This window comes from Amphiura filiformis, chromosome 20 (genome assembly GCF_039555335.1).
Source record: "Amphiura filiformis chromosome 20, Afil_fr2py, whole genome shotgun sequence".
Classification (NCBI taxonomy): Eukaryota; Metazoa; Echinodermata; class Ophiuroidea; order Amphilepidida; family Amphiuridae; genus Amphiura; species Amphiura filiformis.
This window is the reverse complement of record NC_092647.1, coordinates 47,865,047-47,884,304: the sequence shown is the minus strand read 5'-3', so window position 1 is coordinate 47,884,304 and position 19,258 is coordinate 47,865,047. Positions and strand designations below refer to the sequence as shown.

At 39.2% G+C, this 19,258-nt stretch overlaps 1 long non-coding RNA gene across 1 annotated transcript in view; it reads left to right on the top strand.

Annotated features, from left to right (window-relative positions):
* LOC140141873 (uncharacterized) overlaps positions 1-19,258 on the top strand; it is a 50,840-nt gene that overhangs the window by 8,404 nt on the left and 23,178 nt on the right. Inside the window, exon 2 of the long non-coding RNA XR_011857475.1 lies at positions 738-823. This is a non-coding gene — a long non-coding RNA (uncharacterized lncRNA). The remainder of the gene's footprint in view (positions 1-737; positions 824-19,258) is intronic.

The window sequence follows — 19,258 nt, the reverse complement described above, 5'->3', positions numbered from 1 at the left end:
TCGACAAAAATGTTCGCGTTCCCCCCTCGCGTCCGCTCAAAATTTTCGGATTCCCCCATTGTTTTCTCCATTTAAAACTTAACATTCCCCCCTCTTGCATGTCTTGGTTCAACGAAAAATTTCGCGTTCCCCCCCTCAAGACCCAAAAATGTTTTCGGATTCCCCCCCTCAAAATGCCCATTACCCCCCCCTGTCTTAAATAACGATCCCTCCCTAAGTTTCACAGAGTTCCCTCTTAGAATTTCAATCTCCCATCTTAATCATTTCCAATCCAGGCTTTATATATCATTTCTTACTACCCGCTCTGACGAAACCCGCCATAAGTTGCACTCAGCCATTTTGAGATGCGGCGAGTCAAATTTGGGAAAGGCTAATGATTAAAATCGATATTTGTGAAATATAACAGTTCTCGAAGTAAATTGTATAAATTTAATGATATATACTTTAAGTGTTGTGTAACTGGGATGAAAAGTGTACTGCAAATTTTGACCTTTTGTATTGAAGATACAGATTTTCTTGTTGTGTGTAAACTAGGCAGAATTTGTGTGTATGTGTTATAACCTAGGAAGAAGGTTTTTTTAGTCAAGTGGGTGAAATATTTTTTTCTTTGCACACATATATTCAAAGTTTTTTCTTCAAAAAACCATGCCCCTGGAAATATAATGGAGCGCCACTTATGATTAGTTTTCGTGTAACTTTCATGACTTCTAATATTGAGTCTCTTTGTATCATTACAGATCCATCACTTTCAGTGGAAGCAGTATTTGTTGTTGAGATGAATCAAATGAACAGGGATGATTTCAGTATACCAGGACAATTAAAAGTAAGTGCACAATTATATATATATAGCCAGTCAGTGGTTTCACGGCAGTGGCGTAACTAGAGTTGGTAGCGCCCGGGGCAAGAAACAAAACTGGTGCCCCTAGCCCCCCCCCAGGGCTAAGGATACATAATGGCGCGCCCCAATTCTTGAAACAATTGTGCGTGGGACATATTAAATTTTGGACAAATAAGGCCTACCACTAATTAAATTTGGTTACTAGAAGTTAAATATCGGTCTTAAAATGTTCTTTCAATTGATTTTGTGCTAAAATGCGTGCAAAGCGAGTGAAAATTTTGACTTTCATTGCCCCCCTGGCCCCTAGTTACGCCACTGTTTCACAGGCTATCCAATTTTTCTGAGAAAATTTAGAAACATGTGCTTATGGAAATTTGGCGAAAAATGAAAGCTATTAAAATTAAAGCCCATTCAGTGATCCCAGTGAAGTGTAATCGTTTATAAATTCATAAAAGTAAAGGATATGTCATTAAAATTGTCATTGACAAAGCTGAGGCCCCATTCAAATACATGTAGGTAATTTCTCATTTAAAAAGTTCGAATAAAAGCTCTTCATAAATTGAAAACCCAATATGCAATGGATTTATTTTTTCTCATTTTTTTTTCAATCGATATGGACAAGTTTTGGGGCAAGTGTATATTATATTTATATTATATCTGTTGCGAATGTTTAGTGCCATGCTTTTTATGGGAAAGATTAAAGGACTTGTGTGATATTTTTCTTTTCAGTAATTAAATAATGTATCAATGTATAATGGCTAGACCGGGCAGTAGAGTAGTGTTAGTCATTAAGAAAAGGTCACCTGAGGTCTATTCTCCCGACAACGGGCTAGACCGGGCAGTAGAGTAGTGTTATTCATTAAGGAAAGGTCACCTGATGAGGTCTATCCTCCCGACAACGGGCTAGACCGGGCAGTAGAGTAGTGTTAGTCATTAAGGAAAGGTCACCTGCGGTCTATCCTCCCGACAACGGGCTAGACCGGGCAGTAGAGTAGTGTTAGTCATTAAGGAAAGGTCACCTGATGAGGTCTATCCTCCCGACAACGGGCTAGACCGGGCAGTAGAGTAGTGTTAGTCATTAAGGAATGGTCACCTGATGAGGTCTATCCTCCCGACAACGGGCTAGACCGGGCAGTAGAGTAGTGTTAGTCGTTAAGGAATGGTCACCTGAGGTCTATCCTCCCGACAACAGGCTCGACCGGGCAGTAGAGTAGTGTTAGTCATTAAGAAAAGGTCACATGTGGTCTATCCTCCCGACAACGGGCTAGACCAGGCAGTAGAGTAGTGTTAGTCATTAAGAAAAGGTCACCTGCGGTCTATCCTCCTGACAACGGGCTAGACCGGGCAGTAGAGTAGTGTTAGTCCGGGCAGTAGAGTAGTGTTAGTCATTAAGGAAAGGTCACCTGCGGTCTATCCTCCCGACAACGGGCTAGACCAGGCAGTAGAGTAGTGTTAGTCATTAAGAAATGGTCACCTGATGAAGTCTATCCTCCCGACAAAGGGCTAGACCGGGCAGTAGAGTAGTGTTAGTCATTAAAGAATGGTCACCTGATGAGGTCTATCCTCACAACAATGGGCTAGACCGGGCAGTAGAGTAGTGTTAGTCGTTAAGGAATGGTCACCTGATGAGGTCTATCCTCCTGACAACGGGCTAGACCGGGCAGTAGAGTAGTGTTAGTTGTTAAGGAATGGTCACCTGTGGTCTATCCTCCCGACAAAGGGCTAGACCGGGCAGTAGAGTAGTGTTAGTTGTTAAGGAAAGGTCACCTGAGGTCTATCCTCCCGACAAAGGGCTAGACCGGGCAGTAGAGTAGTGTTAGTTGTTAAGGAAAGGTCACCTGAGGTCTATCCTCCCGACAACGGGCTAGACCAGGCAGTAGAGTAGTGTTGGTCATTAAGAAAAGGTCACCTGCGGTCTATCCTCCCGACAACGGGCTAGACCGGGCAGTAGAGTAGTGTTAGTCATTAAGGAATCGTCACCTGATGAGGTCTATCCTCCCGACAACGGGCTAGACCGGGCAGTAGAGTAGTGTTAGTCGTTAAGGAATGGTCACCTGAGATCTATCCTCCGACAACGGGCTAGACCGGCAGTAGAGTAGTGTTAGTCGTTAAGGAATGGTCACCTGATGAGGTCTATCCTCCCGACAACGGGCTAGACCAGGCAGTAGAGTAGTGTTGGTCATTAAGAAAAGGTCACCTGATGAGGTCTATCCTCCCGACAACGGGCTAGACCGGGCAGTAGAGTAGTGTTAGTCATTAAGGAATGGTCACCTGATGAGGTCTATCCTCCCGACAACGGGCTAGACCGGGCAGTAGAGTAGTGTTAGTCGTTAGGAATGGTCACCTGAGGTCTATCCTCCCGACAACGGGCTAGACCAGGCAGTAGAGTAGTGTTAGTCATTAAGGAATGGTCACCTGATGAGGTCTATCCTCCCGACAACGGGCTAGACCAGGCAGTAGAGTAGTGTTAGTCGTTAAGGAAAGGTCACCTGCGGTCTATCCTCCCGACAACGGGATAGACCGGGCAGTAGAGTAGTGTTAGTCGTTAAGGAATGGTCACCTGTGGTCTATCCTCCCGACAACGGGCTGAGACCGGGCAGCAGAGTAGTGTTAGTCATTAGGAAAGGTCACCTGCGGTCTATCCTCCCGACAACGGGCTAGACCAGGCAGTAGAGTAGTGTTAGTCATTAAGAAAAGGTCACCTGCGGTCTATCCTCTCGACAACGGGCTAGACCGGGCAGTAGAGTAGTGTTAGTCATTAAGGAAAGGTCACCTGCGGTCTATCCTCCCGACAACGGGCTAGACCGGCAGTAGAGTAGTGTTAGTCATTAAGGAATGGTCACCTGATGAGGTCTATCCTCCTGACAACGGGCTAGACCGGGCAGTAGAGTAGTGTTAGTCGTTAAGGAATGGTCACCTGAGGTCTATCCTCCCGACAACGGGCTAGACCAGGCAGTAGAGTAGTGTTAGTCATTAAGAAAAGGTTACCTGCGGTCTATGGTCACCTGATGAGGTCTATCCTCCCGACAACGGGCTAGACCGGGCAGTAGAGTAGTGTTAGTTGTTAAGGAATGGTCACCTGATGAGGTCTATCCTCCCGACAACGGGCTAGACCGGCAGTAGAGTAGTGTTAGTTGTTAAGGAAAGGTCACCTGAGGTCTATCCTCCCGACAACGGGCTAGACCGGGCAGTAGAGTAGTGTTAGTCATTAAGGAATGGTCACCTGATGAGGTCTATCCTCCCGACAACGGGCTAGACCGGGCAGTAGAGTAGTGTTAGTCGTTAAGGAATGGTCACCTGATGAGGTCTATCCTCCCGACAACGGGCTAGACCGGGCAGTAGAGTAGTGTTAGTCGTTAGGAAAGGTCACCTGCGGTCTATCCTCCCGACAACGGGCTAGACCGGGCAGTAGAGTAGTGTTAGTCATTAAGGAATGGTCACCTGATGAGGTCTATCCTCCCGACAACGGGCTAGACCGGGCAGTAGAGTAGTGTTAGTCGTTAAGGAATGGTCACCTGATGAGGTCTATCCTCCTGACAACGGGCTAGACCGGGCAGTAGAGTAGTGTTAGTCGTTAAGGAAATGTCACCTGAGGTCTTTCCTCCCGACAACGGGCTAGACCGGGCAGTAGAGTAGTGTTAGTCATTAAGAAAAGGTCACCTGCGGTCTATCCTCCCGACAACGGGCTAGACCGGGCAGTAGAGTAGTGTTAGTCATTAAGGAATGGTCACCTGATGAGGTCTATCCTCCCGACAATGGGCTAGACCAGGCAGTAGAGTAGTGTTAGTCATTAAGGAAAGGTCACCTGCGGTCTATCCTCCCTACAACGGGCTAGACAGGGCAGTAGAGTAGTGTTAGTTGTTAAGGAAAGGTCACCTGATGAGGTCTATCCTCCCGACAACGGGCTAGACCGGGCAGTAGAGTAGTGTTAGTCATTAAGAAAAGGTCACCTGCGGTCTATCCTCCCGACAACGGGCTAGACCGGGCAGTAGAGTAGTGTTAGTCATTAGGCTCACCTTGGTCACCTGAGGTCTATCCTCCCGACAACGGGCTAGACCAGGCAGTAGAGTAGTGTTAGTCATTAAGAAAAGGTCACCTGCGGGTCTATCCTCCCGACAACGGGCTAGACCGAGCAGTAGAGTAGTGTTAGTCATTAAGGAAAGGTCACCTGCGGTCTATCCTCCCGACAACGGGCTAGACCGGGCAGTAGAGTAGTGTTAGTCGTTAAGGAATGGTCACCTGAGGTCTATCCTCCCGACAACGGGCTAGACCGGGCAGTAGAGTAGTGTTAGTCATTAAGGAATGGTCACCTGATGAGGTCTATCCTCCCGACAACGGGCTAGACCGGGCAGTAGAGTAGTGTTAGTCGTTAAGGAAAGGTCACCTGCGGTCTATCCTCCGACAACGGGCTAGACCGGGCAGTAGAGTAGTGTTAGTCATTAAGGAATGGTCACCTGATGAGGTCTATCCTCCGACAACGGGCTAGACCGGGCAGTAGAGTAGTGTTAGTCGTTAAGGAATGGTCACCTGATGAGGTCTATCCTCCTGACAACGGGCTAGACCGGGCAGTAGAGTAGTGTTAGTCGTTAAGGAAATGTCACCTGAGGTCTTTCCTCCCGACAACGGGCTAGACCGGGCAGTAGAGTAGTGTTAGTCATTAAGAAAAGGTCACCTGCGGTCTATCCTCCCGACAACGGGCTAGACCGGGCAGTAGAGTAGTGTTAGTCATTAAGGAATGGTCACCTGATGAGGTCTATCCTCCCGACAATGGGCTAGACCAGGCAGTAGAGTAGTGTTAGTCATTAAGGAAAGGTCACCTGCGGTCTATCCTCCCTACAACGGGCTAGACAGGGCAGTAGAGTAGTGTTAGTTGTTAAGGAAAGGTCACCTGATGAGGTCTATCCTCCCGACAACGGGCTAGACCAGGCAGTAGAGTAGTGTTAGTCATTAAGAAAAGGTCACCTGCGGTCTATCCTCCCGACAACGGGCTAGACCGAGCAGTGAGCAGTAGTGTTAGTCATTAAGGAAAGGTCACCTGCGGTCTATCCTCCCGACAACGGGCTAGACCGGGCAGTAGAGTAGTGTTAGTCGTTAAGGAATGGTCACCTGAGGTCTATCCTCCCGACAATGGGCTAGACCGGGCAGTAGAGTAGTGTTAGTCATTAAGGAATGGTCACCTGATGAGGTCTATCCTCCCGACAACGGGCTAGACCGAGCAGTAGAGTAGTGTTAGTCATTAAGGAAAGGTCACCTGCGGTCTATCCTCCCGACAACGGGCTAGACCAGGCAGTAGAGTAGTGTTAGTCATTAAGGAATGGTCACCTGATGAGGTCTATCCTCCCGACAATGGGCTAGACCGGGCAGTAGAGTAGTGTTAGTCGTTAAGGAATGGTCACCTGATGAGGTCTATCCTCCCGACAACGGGCTCGACCGGGCAGTAGAGTAGTGTTAGTCATTAAGAAAAGGTCACCTGCGGTCTATCCTCCCGACAACGGGCTAGACCGGGCAGTAGAGTAGTGTTAGTCATTAAGGAATGGTCACCTGATGAGGTCTATCCTCCCGACAACGGGCTAGACCGGGCAGTAGAGTAGTGTTAGTCATTAAGAAAAGGTCACCTGCGGTCTATCCTCCCGACAACGGGCTAGACCGGGCAGTAGAGTAGTGTTAGTCATTAAGAAAAGGTCACCTGAGGTCTATCCTCCTGAGAATGGGCTAGACTAGGCATAATGCCACAGCGTAATGTAATGAAGTATATTTAATGTAAGAAAATATTAGGAATAGCTATGTCTGTCAGACCAGTTATGAAACAACTGCCATTGGTACGTGTATGTACATGTATCACCAAACCAATGCTGTCTGTGGTGAGGAAAATTAGTGGGCGGGCGTTAAATTTGTTTACTTTTACGCAATGTACCTATATGTTTTAGAAGATCCACATTTTGGTAAACTTATTTCTTCAACTATTTTTGTAGGTATAATGGGAAGTTAGACACATATTGCAACAAATCTAATTGCTTCAACTAGAATTCCTAAACCAAATCAATAAAATTGAATAACTGAGTGGAAGAAGGGACCAACTCCATCAAAACTGTTTTTGGGATATTAAGAAAAAACGTAATATTTGGAAAAGTTTTATAGACAGAATGTTTTCATCTTCAGGGGACCTTTAATACATGAACATACATTATTACATACATTCAAAATCATTTATGTTTCCATGGCAACTGTACAGGTCTTAATAGGAGCTGGAGTTGGGCCCTTCTTCCACTAATATACTGCAAGTGTCAGTTCCTTAAGCATATGTGTTATAAATTATCTACAGAAATTTGGAAATTATCCATTAATTGCACAAGTATAAGCATGTAATATGTTAGCAAGAAAGTTTATTGTAGTGAGAAGCAGATTTCATGGATGAACAAAATTCCTCTTTTACCCAATATTTGTGGAAGAAGTGTCCAACTCCATGGAGTTGGGCCTTTCTTCCATGAAAACCAGGATTAAGTGTACACGGAAGACTATTTAGAAAGTGAATTTTGGCTCATCTTTCACACACAAGGAAGAACAGTCTGCTGGCAATAAAATGCTGGGTCTAACTCATTTTTGTAAAAAATTGGAGTTGGGTCCTTCTTCCACTCAGGTAGGTATTCAATTGCTTTCAGCGTGGTTCCTGATAACAAGTCAATATACAATAATGTAATGTTGTGCAGGTTCTTGATAGCCTTGTGTTGCAGCTTATGATACTGAATTCAGTGAGCAGTGAGGAGTGTTCAGAAATACTTTGCTGTGGTTGGAGAATGATCTAACCTTGCCCTTACAGGAGCTTGGAAAACTGAAAATTACAAAAGTATCAGATAAATGAAAAATAAATAAATAAAACATAATAAACAAAACAGAAAAACATAATAAAAGTAAGGAAACAAACAAAATCTGAAAGCACTGTTCGAATAGGATCGTCTAGGGCATTATAGGCCTATCAAGGAAATTACAGGAAATTGCTAAATATAGGCCTAAGTCATATTTTCAGTCAGTACATATAGTAATAAAACAAAATCGGATTTTAATGTAAAAAAAGATTGATTATAAGTCATTAATTTACAGGCTCACTATTATATAAGTGCATGGTGCAAGTTTAAATTTAGAGAAAGTTGTTAGGCCTAGACATCAAAAAATTAAAGTGAAATAAGATCAAAGTTAGTTTAGCTATTTTATTACTAATACATTTAAACAGAAAAGTTACAAATCTCAAAATGTAGCTGAAAGAAAAAACTTAGGCCTAAGGCTGAGTAAAAAATAAAAATGTTTACCATCCCTCCTCCCGACCCAAGTTAATTTGGTTTAAATTATGAAAAAAAAAATTATTAGGCCCAGACATCAAAATTATGATAAAAATATTAGGCCCAGACATCAAAATTATGATAAAAAAATTATTAGGCCCAGACATCAAAAAAATGAAAAAAAAAATATATTAGGCCCAGACATCAAAATTATGAGAAAAAAAATATTAGGCCCAGACATCAAAATTATGAAAAAAAAATTATTAGGCCCAGACATCAAAATTATAAAAAAAAATTATTAGGCCCAGACATCAAAATTATTAAAAAAATATTAGGCCCAGACATCAAAAGTATGAAAAAAAAAATTATTAGGCCCAGACATCAAAAGTATGAAAAAAATTATTAGGCCCCAGACATCAAAATTATGAAAAAAAAATTATTAGGCCCAGACATCAAAATTATGAAAAAAAATTATTAGGCCCAGACATCAAAATTATTAAAAAAATATTAGGCCCAGACATCAAAAGTATGAAAAAAAATTATTAGGCCCAGACATCAAAATTATGAAAAAAAAATTATTAGGCCCAGACATCAAAATTATGAAAAAATATTAGGCCCAGACATCAAAATTATGAAAAAAATTATTAGGCCCAGACATCAAAATTATGAAAAAAAAAAATTATTAGGCCCAGACATCAAAATTATGAAAACAAATTATTAGGCCCAGACATCAAAATTATGAAAAAATATTAGGCCCAGACATCAAAAGTATGAAAAAAAATTATTAGGCCCAGACATCAAAAGTATGAAAAAAAAAAATTAGGCCCAGACATCAAAAGTATAAAAAAAAAAAATTATTAGGCCCAGACATCAAAATTATGAAAAAAAAATTATTAGGCCCAGACATCAAAAGTATGAAAAAAAAATTATTAGGCCCAGACATCAAAATTATGAAAAAAAATTATTAGGCCCAGACATCAAAATTATGAAAAAATATTAGGCCCAGACATCAAAAAGTATGAAAAAATTATTAGGCCCAGACATCAAAATTATGAAAAAAAAAAAAATTATTAGGCCCAGACATCAAAATTATGAAAAAAAATTATTCGGCCCAGACATCAAAATTATGAAAAAAATATTAGGCCCAGACATCAAAAGTATGAAAAAAAAATTATTAGGCCCAGACATCAAAAGTATGAAAAAAAATTATTAGGCCCAGACATCAAAATTATGAAAAAAAAATATTAGGCCCAGACATCAAAATTATGAAAAAAAAATATTAGGCCCAGAAAAAAAAATATTAGGCCCAGACATCAAAATTATGAAAAAATATTATTAGGCCCAGACATCAAAATTATGAAAAAAAAAATTAGGCCCAGACATCAAAATTATGAAAAAAAAATTATTAGGCCAAGACATCAAAATTATGAAAAAAAAATTAGGTCTAGACATTAATAGAGAACAAAAGAGATAACCCAAGGTTGAAAACTCTATACCCACCAAAGTATTTTTGAACAATCCCTGAGTGGTATTATATGAAGAACCCCAACTTGTTTTACATAGCTTCATTCTCTTCTCCTCTCTTTGGCTGCCTTTGCAGCTACTGCATCTTCTTTTCCTTCATTTTTATGTAGGTGATGCATTGCACCACCTGTATATTGGGAAACCCTCGAATCACTTCTTCTGCTTCTAATATTTCTTTTGTCAAACCCACTTTCAAAATGCTACTAGTGTCAGACGAAGGTCAAATATAAAGTTGCACTGATTGGGCTGTAACTTGCAAAAATGATCCCCGACACTTTGGGGGTATGAAACCATAAATGTCATTGGAGGTCAAAGGTCAGGTCCAATTTTAAGTTGCTCTGCTCAGGCTGTAATTTGCAGAAAATGATCCCAGACACTTGGGAGTGTGAAACCACAAAGGTCATCCAAGGTAAACGGTCAAATGAGGTCAAATGTTAAAGTAAGCCTGGTTGTGGATTATCCTTGATTTGAGAGAGCATAAGTAGTCAACCTGAGTTTACCCAAGGTCAAAGGTCTAATGAGGTCAATCAGAATGATCCGTGACATTTTGGGAGTATGAAACCATAAAGGTCATCTGAGGTCAAAGGTCAGGACATATTTTAAGTTGCTCTGCTCAGGCTGTAATTTGCAGAAAATGATCCCAGACACTTGGGAGTGTAAAACCACAAAGGTCATCCAAGGTCAAAGGTCAGAAAAGGCCAAATGAGGTCAAATATTAAAGTAAGCCTGGGTGTGGATTATCCTTGATTTGAGAGAGCATGAGTAGTCAACCTGAGTTTACCCAAGGTCAAAGGTCTAATGAGGTCAATCAGAATGATCCGTGACATTTTGGGAGTATGAAACCATAAAGGTCATCTGAGGTCAAAGGTCAGGACAAACTAAGTTGCTCTGCTCAGGCTGTAATTTGCAGAAAATGATCTCTGACACTTGGGAGTGTGAAACCACACAAGGTCATCCAAGGTCAAAGGTCAGAAAAGGTCAAATGTTAAAGTAAGCCTGGTTGTGGATTATCCTTGATTTGAGAGAGCATGAGTAGTCAACCTGAGTTTACCCAAGGTCAAAGGTTTAATGAGGTCAATCAGAAGCCATCGCCTGATATTCGTGGCTCGTGAGCCATATTAGTTCTAGTTCTATTATTTCTTTCTTTCATCAACTTCATGGGGTTCTCATTAGGGGCTGTGCAATAATTATGAGACCTGGGGGTACAAATTCCAAACTGTGTGTGCAAAATGCTTGCTCCCCTCCCCCTCAATAGGTTGGCCCAAAATTGTTTTCCCCCCTTTTAGCTGGCCAAAATTTATTTCCCTTCCCCAATTCCCCCACAGGCTCACAATTATTACACAGCCCCAAAGATTACCACAAGTGGGGTGGGTTGTATTTATGTCAGGCCAGTTATGAATCTTACTGCCACTGGTATTTGTCACCAAACCAGTGTTGCCTGTGGTGAAGGAAATATCATTATTGATTTTGGTTTATCATCATGATAGTACTCATCTGATTCTCATCGTCGGATCATTATCATGTATCATCATTATTCGGTATCCATGTCAAGACATTCTGATGTATTCTTCCAATAACCCAATTTGTCTGGTAGAGTACCTTATTTGGTCGATATCAAGAACCAGGGAGGATTGATCCTGCAAAGGTGTGTTCAAGAAAATGGTAGAGATACGTCTCGTGTCACAGACATGTGAAACTCATGGACTAAATTAACCTGGGATAGCTGTGTAGTAGGATAGCATCAGGCGAATTGAACTACATGTGAACTGAGTTCATAGTAGTCGGGATACTCTTGTGTTGATGGCTTGTGGCTCACACTAATGTACTTGCGGTTCGCATAGATTCGCTTGGCTTGCACTTTGCACTCGCGCCTCACAGACCGAGCCAAACTGAGCTTCTGTCAAAGGCTTGGTAGGGATGTGATAGGGGTACCTGATCAGGATGCTGGAATCTAGTGGGTATCCCACATTTGAGACCTACATTTACAGGAATGTTGCTGCTGGGGGATTCTCAACTTTGGTTTGGGTAGGGATGAGCAGCTGATACTTCAAAAAGTACCCGCCCGTAAACCAAATGACTCGAAATTCTACCAATTTTTTATAAATTTTTGCAAATTTGTGTAAAGAAAAATTTGCACTTTTTTGAGAACATTTTGAAGAAAAAAACACCCTTTCAAATTTTCATGAAATTCTGGCCATCAATAAACCAAAATGGATGAAAATCTAACCAAGTCTAAATGGCTGAAAATGTACCCGAATCTGCCGCACATCACCATACCCTCATTTCCAATAAGACCCCCCTCGGTTTTGCTGTCCAAATAGGTCGTCAAGGTTTTCATAGAAAAACAAGTAGGACCCTGTTCACATTAGAAAATTTCTTCATTCGACGAAGATAAGTTAATCTTGATTAACTAATTAAGCATGCGTACACATTACGCTGAACAAAGACCGAATGAAGACATTGCACTGTACACATTTCATGAAAATTAATGAATCTTGAACGAAGCTATTAATGCCCGGTTGTTATTAAAACCGGCGAAGGTCACTTGTCACATGCTCACTTTCCTTCGTTGAATGAAGCGAGCGTACACATTACAAAATTAGCTTCGTCGAATGAAGTATTCCTTCATCGAAACAACATTTTTAGCTTTGTTGAACGAACCAATTTTAATCTTCGTTGATGGAAGAAAAGTGCGTACACATTAGGAAAAAACGATTTTTAATCGAGGTTCGTCGAAAGAAGAAAATTTCCTAATGTGAACAGGGTCCATGTGACAAAAATTAAAAAATTCTGCGCGGGCAGCCACACTTGGAAGGGTCTTGATGACAATAAAAACACCAGAACTTCAAGCTTGACGAATAAAAATCTTATCCTGCAAACATATTGAAATTTTAATTTTTGTTACAAAAAGTTCCATTTAGCACTTTGATCAAAAAGCATCCATATTATACATGAGCATTGGATCTACACCTTTTGCCCAAAATAGGAACAAATTAAATAACACAATTGTTATTGACCACTCATGCAGAACTACTCTCAATGTGGAGTTAATGAGCCCCTCAATTGAAAAGTAACCTGTACAAAAATACAGGAAATTACAAAACTATTTTCTTTTGATTGGTAAATGTGAATAGGCATGTGTTTTAGGGACGCACCATTAGATATTATCAGGGAGGCTAGGGAGTTCTTTGAAAATAAATGTTTTGCCTCACTTTGATAAAAAATAATGTTATCCTTGATTTCTGACTTTGTATGTGGGGTATCGCAGAATATGTTATGGTATATTTTAAATTTAACTGAAAAAGTAGTGTGTTAGTGATTCGTAGCTAGGGCTGCAAAAGTTCTCAAATTCTAGATATCAGTATTGTTTTTTAATAATTTTGGCTATGAAATACTGGTTGTTTTTTTATTATCAAACATTGATTGACTGTAGGATTGGTGTCACTTTTTAAAACATTAGACTTGGGATAAAAATAAAAAGTTTTTTCCTTGAAAAGTATTCCCCATAGGGTTATGCAGGGGGTAAAGTTCATTAAGTCCTATTATCAATTCAAAGTATATCTAATAACTGGTGTTTTATTATTAAGGCCAAGTATCTTAAAAAAGTTACCTGGTAACATTATAAGTAGTTGCAATGCATATTACAGTACAATCTTGCAGTTCCATGAAAATGTTGAGTCCTATTAAAATTTTATTTTGAAGCCATTAAAAAAGTGGAAGCATGTTAAGTCAAGTTAAGCAAGTTTTAATATAGAATGATAATTAGCCTTTTGAATATGAGAGCTTAGGGCTTTAATCCCTTTGTTTCTCAAACCATATGCAACAAATGATAATTAGCCTTATCGAATAATAGGACTTAGGGCTTCAATCCCTTTGTCTCTAAAGCCACGTAGGCAACAAGTGTATGCAATATATGCAGCTTAAGTAACTTTAATATAGAATGATAATTAGCCTTTTGAATATGAGAGCTTAGGGCTTTAATCCCTTTGTTTCTCAAACCATATGCAACAAATGATAATTAGCCTTATCGAATAATAGGACTTAGGGCTTCAATCCCTTTGTCTCTAAAGCCACGTAGGCAACAAGTTTATGCAACATATGCAGCTTAAGTAACTTTACTTTAAATTTAAAATGATAATTAGCCTTTTAAGGGAATCATTACCCTAAATGGCCTTTGATCACAATTCACATTTTTATTCTCCATGTTTTTTTGATGTGGATAAGTATTGTTATGAAATTCCATCAGATTTTGAAAAGAAAAATCACTGATCAATTTGCTCATTTGGTTGAGCATCGGTAGGAAAAGCGAAGGTCCCAGGTTAAAATCCAGGGGTTTATTTTCATGTTTGACATTGTTGTATGGACTTTATGACCTAAAATACCCAAAAGTAACAATACTTATCTACATCAAAAACCACATAGAAAAATGAAAGATTGCAATCCCAACATTTAAAAATTACTTACTTACCAAGAACATTCAGGTCAGTTTTATTTTGCATGATTAAGTCTAACATATGACACCTGCATGTATGCAAAAAATTAAAAAAATTAAAATTAAGAAAAGGAAGATCTTAGCACATGTTCTACCCCCATCGAAATGAAAATAATTAGACCCCGGTTATTAGAAGTGATAACAGCACTTAATAAATTTTGCCCCCTGCATAACCCTATGGGGAATAATTTTCCATGGAAATGTTTAAACTCTTTGTGTCATTTATTTAAAAATGTTCAAGATTAATAAAGGCATGTACTTCATGATGAAATTGTAAAATATTTTGATTGAATGAAGATCTGATATTTATTAGTAATTTAAATTGATTGTAATTTAAACTATTATATTATTAACTTTATACCTAGTCTATAGCAGAAAGTTTGTAAACGTCAATGATATTATAATTTTACACACATGTAACTTAAATTCTGGAGTGAGGTGGTGAACGCCCTCTACTTTAGTTCAATACAAAAGGTCTCATAAGAATAATTTAAAAATCATTATCAAATGATTAATATCATGGACTAAATGTATATGCATACTTGTGTATCCAACATGCACTTACACCCTAATTGCCCACCCCCCCCATTTAATTTACGGAATACAGCAATTTCCCAAAAATTCTTGTGCATGGGGTGAATAACTGGTACACGCACTTTTACGACTAACTAACATCGTATGGCGCTTGTGTGTATAAAAGATAATCATCTGTGTACATTAATCCTTAGAAACAATAAGTTAATGCAATGATTTAAAAAGGAACCCAAACTAGTTATTTTACCAATTTTTAAATCATTCTTATAAGATGTTTTGTATATAGTCAAATATTGAGCATAATTCTGCAAATTTTTCATAATGTCCCAGTTTGAAAAAAAAAAATTCTACATAATTTTGGGTTAAAACATTCAAAAATACATTGTACATAACAAACTTTACAGTATTGATGTTTCAGCACTGCCTGAACCATTGTAGGTGACATTTCAACGCAAAACCGTTTGCATCATTCTGCAACGCAAGATGCAAGGATTCATAGATTTAAAAAATATTATGATAAAAATAAAAAATCTTAATGGATGGTGATAGTTGTTAAGTTACATCAAAGATAGTATCTATTACATGTACATCATATGGCTAACATCCGGGGCTTTGATATTTTCATTTTTATTTATCAAACATGGACTACTTTCATGCACAGCATCATCCTGCAATTCTCTTTTCATCATTCCACAATGTGACCTAGTGCTGGAAAATTTGGCATAAAGAGACAATGCCCATGATTTTTTCAAATGGATAATGATAGTTGTTAGTTTACATCCTAAGATGTACACCAAGTGGCAAGTTTTATTTCCCAGATTACTAAACTCACAATTTGCCAAAAATGTTTTAATGGAGAAAATACTGCACCTGTGCACATTATTCCGCAACACAGAGATTGCATATATGCAAATTAGGAAATTAGGATGGTTTAGAAAAGATTCTCCTACCTTAATCATTTAATTACCAAACATAGTTTACTATTATACAATTCACCTTGTGCTGTTAGTACATGTGTGGCTGCTGCAACTGAAAAAATCAAACAGTGATCTATGCGGTAGGTCTATGCCGCAAATCCAATTTCACACACCAATGCACGCGCCATGCAGGTTTCTGAAAAAAACTTTTGGGGGCCTTAATAACCCTAACCTGCTAGGAGCTTTTTGGCAACAGGAAGGGAAAGAAGGAAGGAATAAAGAGAGAAAACAAAGAAAGGAGACCCCTCGCATGCCCAGCACATACTGGGTTGGTGACACTTTGCCACAAGTCTTGGGCTTCGCTGGCCAGCGAAACCGTGCCTATATATCACTTGGGGCGATTGCGTCATCACACCATGTGGGATGCATGCACAAACAGCGAATATATCAAGTACTAACTAGAAACAAAAAAAAGCATGAAATAGTGCCTATATGGGATAAATAATTAATAATTATGTCTTTCTATAATACATCCCAATATTTTATTAATGTTACAAAGAGTATGAAATCAACAGCTATCGGAACATTGGGAAAAGAAACAATCAGTCTGGCCAATCTGGTAAAACCATAATGATTGCTAACTGTAAGTGCCGTAGACAGTGCAGCCAGCGACGTGCATAGAGGTTAGAGGGTACGTGGTTTAAAGCTTAAAGATTTTCTAGTGGTGCCTTTTTTCCAACCTGGGAGACATTTCATTGTCAAGCTCTTTCCATATGCCCCTGTATTTCCAGCTTTTGAACAGTTTATAATCTTTAAATAGGAACACCTGTAGAGCAACAGGTGTTGTACGTTAGACTTCATCATGCATGCCTAGGAAAGAAATTTTGAAATGTTGGGATCACAATCTTTCATTTTTATTCTCCATGCTTTTGATGTGCTATAAATAAGTATTGTTATTTTGGGATATTTTTAGGTCCAAAATACCATGTACATCAATGACAAGAAAAAATCACTGGTTAATTAGCTCATTTGGTAGAGCATCGGCTTGATATCCGAAGGTCCCAGGTTCGAATCCTGGATGATCAGTGGGTATTTTCACATCTGACATTGTTGTATATGGACTTTATGATTTAAAAATACCCCCCAAACTAACAATATTTACTTATTCACATCTAAAGCATGGAGAATAAACATGAAATATTGCTATCCCAACATTTCAAAATTGCTTCTCAAGAACATGCATGATTAAAGTCAAACATAATAAATGGCACCTGAAAAATTAAGAGCTGCACTGAGGTGCTGTATTTTAGGACCAATATAATTATGATAATTATTTCCTGTAATCAATCTACACTTAAAATGTTGAAAGAATACATTATCTGTTTTGTTTTTGTTGACCTTTTTTTTTTTTACTTTTTACACCACCATCCAATGGTGATTCTACATGCCCCACATTGTTGCACACAAAAAAAAAAACCCTTGTCATTAAGAATTGGCGAAATAAACGTTTTAATTAGGCTTATACTTAAGCTTGGGAAATAGGTCAATATAATTCAGGTTGGTCATATACTGTCAAATTCTAGTAAATTAATTTACAGTCTTGGGTGCAAAATACTGAGTAATACCAACATTTACACAGAGATGCCACTCAAGAAGCTAGCCTGTAAACTTTGTGAAAAAAGCATGAAATAGTGCCTAAAAATGATGATGTACCAGACAAGCAATATCTGGACATGTAAAACCCGGATGTAAAGGTAAAAGTTGCAGTCCTTTTCGTTAAGCACAGGGCCTGTTGAAGAAACGGTGCAGCTCTAATTAGCATGTATTATTAGTGCTTTTAAAAAAGCTACATCAAGCTACTAGGGCAAATCAGCATCAGAGTGCTAGGTACCACTAATGATTGGTATTATCGCTAAAATGCTACATTACACTGATTACCTTTATAAGCGCTAATTGCGCCCACTGACCGGAGCATCTTCAATTGATCAAATTAGTGGCAGAGTGCTAGGTAGCGATAATTAGCATTATTAGCGCTAAAATGCTACATCACGCTAATTAGCACTAGGTAACGATAATTAGTGTTATTACCGCTAAAACGCTACATCATACTAATTAGCATATAGGTAATGATAATTAGTGTTATTAGCACTAAAACACTACATGACACTAATGAGCCCTAGGTACAGATAATTGCATGGTGTTATAAAGTGCTAAAACACTTCATCACACTATTTGGCACTAGGTACCGATAATTGGCATTATTAGCGCAAAAAAACGCTACATCATGCTAATTAAAGTTAATCCCACGATAAAGGAAGGTCCTCTCTAATGATACTTGAACTATAATCTAGTCAACTGGACTTACTATTTTTGAGTGGGAAATTTTCACATCCAAATCTAAATGCATCATCAGACCTATTGATCATCCGGCGGTAAAAGATCATTGACCTGTGAAACGGATGTTGTAGTATCACAGGTTACCACCTTTGAGTTCAACTTGAGAGGTATCTTCCTGATCGCTGAACTGTTGGCCCCATCCAAGTTGTGTCATAGGCCGCCTCCCCTATTGAGTGAAGGCTCCTCCCTTTACACATAAATAGCTAATTTTGACCCCTCGCTTATACCATCTGCTTTCTCTGTCCAAGGGGTCAAAGAGCTGTTTATGTGAAATGGGAAGAGCCTTCACTCAATAGGTGAGGCGGCCTATGACACAACTTGGTTGGGGCCTACAGTTCAGCGATCAGGAAGATACCTCTCAAGTTAAACTCAAAGGTGGTGACCTGTGATACTACAACATCTGTTTCATAGGTCAATGAACTTTTACCGCCAGATGATTAGTAGGGCAGATACCCGGGGGGGGGTACTCAGTACAAATGACCATACGGGGACGTGCCGCAAATATGGGTAGCATTTTCAGCCTCTTGGTATATCAATGACCCCTTTTTCAAAGCCTATTTTGGTATATGAATGGGTCCTTTTTTCAAAATTTTCTCAATTTTTTTCGGAAAATAGCCCAATTTTTCCGTAATCTAGCCAAAATTTTCAAAATTTTCCCAAAATTTTCCCAAAATTTGTAAAAACTAAGACAATTTGGGTTAAATTCGGCCGAAAATTTTCAATGGGTCCAAATTTCTTGAAAAATTGGTATATTTATGGGTCCACTTTCAGATTCTCAGCGGCACGTCCTTACCAAAACCAAACTTGAGAACCCCCCCCCAGGGGCAGATATTGCATTCAGGATTGGATGTGAAAATTTCCCACTCGACCCATGGCACACTTTGAGGGATGCGAGTATTCAGAAAGAATGGATAAATACCATTTTATTTATATTTATTAAATATGACAATGTTCTTTTTCCAACCTGGGAGTAATGGTAATTGATAATTACTATAAGATTTTAAATGTCCGAAGAATATATAATGTAAATTTTTATTTGGATGTTGCTACATGAATGCTTATAAATCATTACATGTTCTGAGTATGAGTGCTTCAAGTTCATGATTTTTATAGTTATAAATAACTATTTGCTATTTCATTAATTTCATGTGAAACATTACTTGGGATACTTCCAGACTCTTATAATTCTTAAAAAAGAGGAAAAACTAGAGGGCTTTGTATTTGATAATGCTCAAGTGCTATCAGTGTACCAAAACTGAGCCACAAAGCTACTTTTATAAAT